Genomic DNA, 5,283 nt, shown 5'->3' with positions numbered 1-5,283 from the left:
GGACAGGAGCTCAAGAAGGCCAGGACCTTGTCTATTGTGTTAACTGTTGAGTTCTCAGTGCCCAGAAGAGTGTCTTGCTCCCAGTGGAGTGAAAGAATGGACCAACGCCGTTAAGTCATGGAAGAGACTGGCCGATTTGGCTAAGGTTGCGCAGGGCTCCCAGCAGAGCTGGAACAAAAACCAAGGGCTGCTCGGCAGCCAACACTCAGAATTAAATCGAGGCCCAGCATTTCGCTAAACCCCGCCCGCAATGCTTCGGGTTGGCTGCCAGCGAGGGCAAGGTTCCAAGCGGGCCGGGGCTGACTCCGGGAGCGGCGAACAGAAAACAACCTGGCTCCAGAGACAATTAACAAAGGCTGGAGACCAGCCACCCCTTCGCGGCGCACGCACGCACGCAAACAGCAGCGTGGGCACAGCCGTGCCCGCCCGTGCCCCCGGTGGGCACAGCCGCTGCGAGCGGCGCGGGTGCGGGGAGCGTGGCTACCGGCTCGGTGCTTGAGCGCCCGCAGGCACCTTGCGCACGCGGGTGAGTCCGCCTGGCGATTGGGGCCTGGTCAGGCAGGATGGGGCCCGGGAGGGGTGCAGAAAACAGCTGCTGGGAGGATCAGAAAAGGTAGGTGGAGCAGCGAAAGGCAGGATGCGGCCACCTCTCGGGTCCCAACTTGCTTGGTAGCTAGCTTTGTGTCTTGAGCCTTATGGGAATGTAAGCTACCTGATCCATGTGGCCTGACCTAGTCGTTTTACAGGTGGGAAACTGATGCCGGGAGTTAAGCTGGCTTGGAAAAAAATTATTATTCTCTATTCCTGTTTCTGCCTTCTTCCATGTAGGATTTGAGACAGCTTTTAGTAAGCATCCATACATTATAACAATGGAAAAATACAAACAATGGTAAAGAATCTTTGCCAAGAAAAATATAACTATGAATAGACAGTCAAGGCCGGGAAAAAAGAGAACAGAAATCCGTGATCCATAGGTGAGGTGACTTGGCTAAGGGCCCTTAGAAAAGTGGTGCCAAAGCTGGGACTAGAAGTCAGAACAGCGGGCTCCTGAACGCCGGAAACTTACAGCGGGGAGTGGGGAAGCAGACAGCCTGCCAAGGCACTGGTTCTTTTTTTTTTTTTTTTTTTTTTTTCCTGTTTCTGTAAAGGCACTGGTTCTTAAACTGCTAGGGATCCCTAACCCCTTAAAGATCTGTGTCCACTGCCTGTAGAAGGGTTCACACAAAGCCTTGTGCGCAGTTTGAGATTTGACACGAATTCCTGCTGTAAGAAGTGCCTGCAGGCCCGCACTCAGGCAGCAAGCATGGTTTCAGAGCACTTTCTTTGGTTTTTTGAAGGGAGGCAGCTGGTGGAGGAGTACCTGCTGTGCGTCCAGACAGCTAGCTGTGTGATCCAGGAAGCATAGTTTAACCTCTTCAAGGCCCAGTTTTATGTGTAGACTGGAGATAAGAGTGTCTGTTTCATCCTCCAGGATTTTGTCAGACTTAAGAATGAGCATAAAGGCCAGTGCCTGACATGATAGATGCTCAATAAAAGTGCTGATGATTATAGGGTGACTGTAGTTTATAATAATCTATTGTATATTTCAAAATAGCTAGAAGAGAATAATTTGAATGGTTCTAGCATAAAGAAAAGACAAATATTTAAAGCGATAGCTATCCCAGGTACACGGATTTGATCTTTATAAATATATTAAATTATCACATGTACCCTGAAACTATGTACATCTATTATGCATTAATTAAAAAAAAAAGATGACACACAAAACCCAGTGAATCAAAGCTGTGCTAGTTGGGAAAGAGTGATGACTTGGAAGAAATTGGGCTGTATCTGAAATAAAACACAATTTAAAAAATTATAAACATGAAAAAGTAAAGTCAGCCCTATTATGATTTACAAACCACACCACATACCTTTGTGATGGTATCCTAAATAAGGGTGCAGCAAGGCACTACCCTCAATAATTGACTCCAAGTCAAAAGCTGAAAGTAGAAACTACCAGATACTGTAACAAGGACTGTTTATTGGCTTTCACTTGCCTCTCTCAAACAGAGTCAGCACCTATAGAGTTTGTTTTTAAATGAGAGGAGAGAGGACATAAACTGGGACCTGGGCAGCACCCACTCTTGCCCAGCAATAGAGCTTCAGCTGAATTTCTGCCAGGGAACAGGAGTTGCTGGCCATTGGCTTACATCCCTCTTGGATCAGCAGATTACTGTGGTAAACAGTGACTTGGCTGATTCTGCCCTAGATCAAATAAATGGCTTTTTATTTAACTAATGAAGTAGGGAGTGTGTTTTCATGTGCTATAACAGAAGCAAAATGGCATTTGTAGAGCTTGACTGTCCAAAGCTGATTGCTTGTTTATTGACAGGCTTAAGAATTTATTTATTTGTTTGTTTATTTAGAGACAGGGTCTCGTTGCTCTGCTGCCCAGGCTAAGTGCAGTGGTGAAATCAACCACCCAGCTTCAAGCAATCCTCCTGCCTCAGCCTTCTGAGTAGCTGGGACTACAGGCATATGCCACCACACCTGGCTATTTTTTTTACTTTTTGTAGAGACAGGGTCTTGCTATGTTGCCCAGGCTGCTCATGAACTCCTGGATGCCAGTGATCCTCCCACCTCAGCCTGCCAATGTGCTGGGGTTACAGGCATGAGCCACTGTGCCCAGTGGATTTTATAATTCTAATTATTGTTATTATTTTCTTAATTCCCTAATTCTGGAAAGCTTAAGAACTTTAAATCTATGGATCCAAACTTGTGAGGACAGAGCCTGGGCAGGCCCACTCATCTATACAAATAACTGCTTTTAAATAAAATACTGTGTAGGGCCAGGCTTGGTGGCTCACACCTATAATATCAGCCACTTCGGGAGGCTGAGGCAGGCGGATCATGAGGTCAGGAGTTCAAGACCAGCCTGGCCAACATGGTGAAACCCCATCTCTACTAAAAATACAAAAGTTAGCCAGGCGTGGTGGTGCGCACCTGTAGTCCCAGCTACTCAGGAGGCTGAGGCAGGAGAATTGCTTGAACCTGGGAGGCAAAGGTTGCAATGAGCCGAGATCGTGCCACCACACTCCAGTCTGGGCGACAGAGCAAGATTCTGTCTCAAAAACAAAAAAACAACAAACAAATAAACAAACCAAAAAATACTGTGTTGTCTCCTTCCAAATAGAGCTGGGGAAATATGGCTAAGGGCAAATAGCTGCTATGTGATTTGGGTTAAGGCACATACCACCTGTCTGGTGGGTTACATTCCTTTTCATGTATTTATAAAAGGGATTTTTTCCTCCAGAAAAGAGAGACAGAATGTGTATGTTTGTATGTGTATAGGGTGAGGGGATGTCCGTTGCTCTCTTTCCACTTCCTTTCTAATCATTTATTTCTCAACCCAGAGAAGTCCTTTTCTGTAAGCACAGTGACTTGGAAAATTCCTTCCTTTCTTGGCTCTGTGGCTCTATTTTGTTTCACAGTAGTTTCTGAAATATTAGAATGTTTTTTGTGATTTGGCTATGAACTCTTCATATGTTTCTATTTTTCTTTTTTCTTTTGAGATGGAGCCTCAGCTCACTGCAACTTCCGCCTCCCAGGCTCAAGCGATTCTCCTGCCTCAGCCTCCCAAACTGGGACTACAGTCGTGCACCAACATGCCTGGCTATTTTATTTTTATTTTTAGTAGAAATGGGGTTCTGTCATGTTGACTAGGCTGGTCTCAAAACTCCTGACCTCAGGTGATTCGTCTGCCTCGGCCTTCCAAATTGCTGGGATTACAGATGTGGTCTACCAAGCCCAGCCCAATTTTATGTTTTTGAAAGACCGCTCCGCTCTGATGCTGTGTATCCAGTCAGGAAGCTGTTGTACCAGTCCAGGAAAAAGATGGTGGAGGTTTAGACCCAGAAGGTTTTTGAGATGGAAAGCACAAATTAATGGATATCTTTAATAAAACAAAACAGAGCCCAAAGGTGGACACTGATCAACACTCTTTGCAGTTAGTGGTTTTATCGGTTTGTAGTCCTTATTCATGTCCTATCACTGCTCTCTATGCCAGCCTCCATCACTGCCTCTTATTCCATGTGTAAGCATGTCACAAGAGACTGGCAACACCTCTTGGTCTAGATACACTGGACTACAGTATTCCTTTGATCTACTGATCTAGTTGACTGTCAGTAAAAGAATGAGAAAAGTCTGGCATGACCATTATTTTTATTTATTTATTTATTTTGAGACAGAGTCTCTCTCTGTCGTCCAGGCTGGAGTGCAATGGCATGATCTTGGCTCACTGAAACCTCTGCCTCCCCGGTTCAAGAGATTCTCCTACCTCAGCCTCCTGAGTAGCTGGCATTACAGGCACGCACCACCACGCCTGCTTAATTTTTGTATTTTTAGTAGAGATGTAGTTTCACTATATTGGCCAGGATGGTCTCAAACTCCTGACCTCGTGATCTGCCCGCCTCGGCCTCCCAAAGTGCTAGGATTACAGGTGTTAGCCACTGCGCCTGGCTTGAGCGATTTTTATTAAATTAACCTCTGCTGACTCCAAGCGATCTCTGATTCCCTTCCTAAGGGATAACAAACCATTCGTTTTAATCAAGTGGCAGAAACCTAGCTCAGAGTGGCTTAGGCAAAAGGGGGGTGAGGAATAAAAATGTATTTGCATTCAGCTGAAAATATCGAAGAAAAAAATAAAAAATAAAAAAAGAAAAAAATGTATTTGCTCATGTAAGAAAGGGAATCAGTCTCTATCATGGTTGAAATGAATCATGCCATCATTTCAGTCTCTCTTTCAGCCTCTTAGTTCTATTTCTATGGTATTAGCCTTATTCTCAGTAAGGCTCTGGTATCTAGTTCTTATTATCAGATCAGCTGTTCATGGCACCTGCTATAATATGATGCATCTAGATCAGCCACGTGTCTTTAGGCAACTTCATACATCTGATCAATGGTAATGCTACCCTTTCCAATTTAACAATAATAGAAACAGAAAACCATGGCTACTCTTATTGAGAGTTTACCATGTACCAGGAACCCTATTAATATTTTACTTGGATTATCTTAAGAAATCTTATAACAACCTTGTGAGAAAGGTTACATAAATATCCTAGGAAAGCCAGCTAATGGATTACAGAATCAACATTTGAAATCAGGTTGTTCTGGCTCCAGGCTCTGGGCTTCTAACCTTCACCATGCTTCTCATTGTCAATCTTTAGAACTAAGAAGAGGAAAGCACTGCCACCAAATAGTGTACCTCTCTCTTACTTTTTTTTTTTTTTTTTTTTTTTTTTT

General features: G+C 44.3%; 1 protein-coding gene across 1 annotated transcript in view; it reads left to right on the top strand.

Annotated features, from left to right (window-relative positions):
• The first annotated feature begins 389 nt into the window (after positions 1-389).
• ARHGEF37 (Rho guanine nucleotide exchange factor 37) overlaps positions 390-5,283 on the top strand; it is a 59,885-nt gene continuing 54,991 nt past the window's right edge. The window contains exon 1 of the mRNA XM_037739565.1: positions 390-526. The gene's annotated coding sequence lies outside the window, so the exon portion shown is untranslated. The remainder of the gene's footprint in view (positions 527-5,283) is intronic.

The sequence above is a fragment of the Cebus imitator genome, unplaced genomic scaffold, assembly GCF_001604975.1.
Source record: "Cebus imitator isolate Cc_AM_T3 unplaced genomic scaffold, Cebus_imitator-1.0 Scaffold71, whole genome shotgun sequence".
NCBI classification, from domain to species: domain Eukaryota; kingdom Metazoa; phylum Chordata; class Mammalia; order Primates; family Cebidae; genus Cebus; species Cebus imitator.
This window is presented reverse-complemented; position numbering and strand designations above follow the sequence as displayed.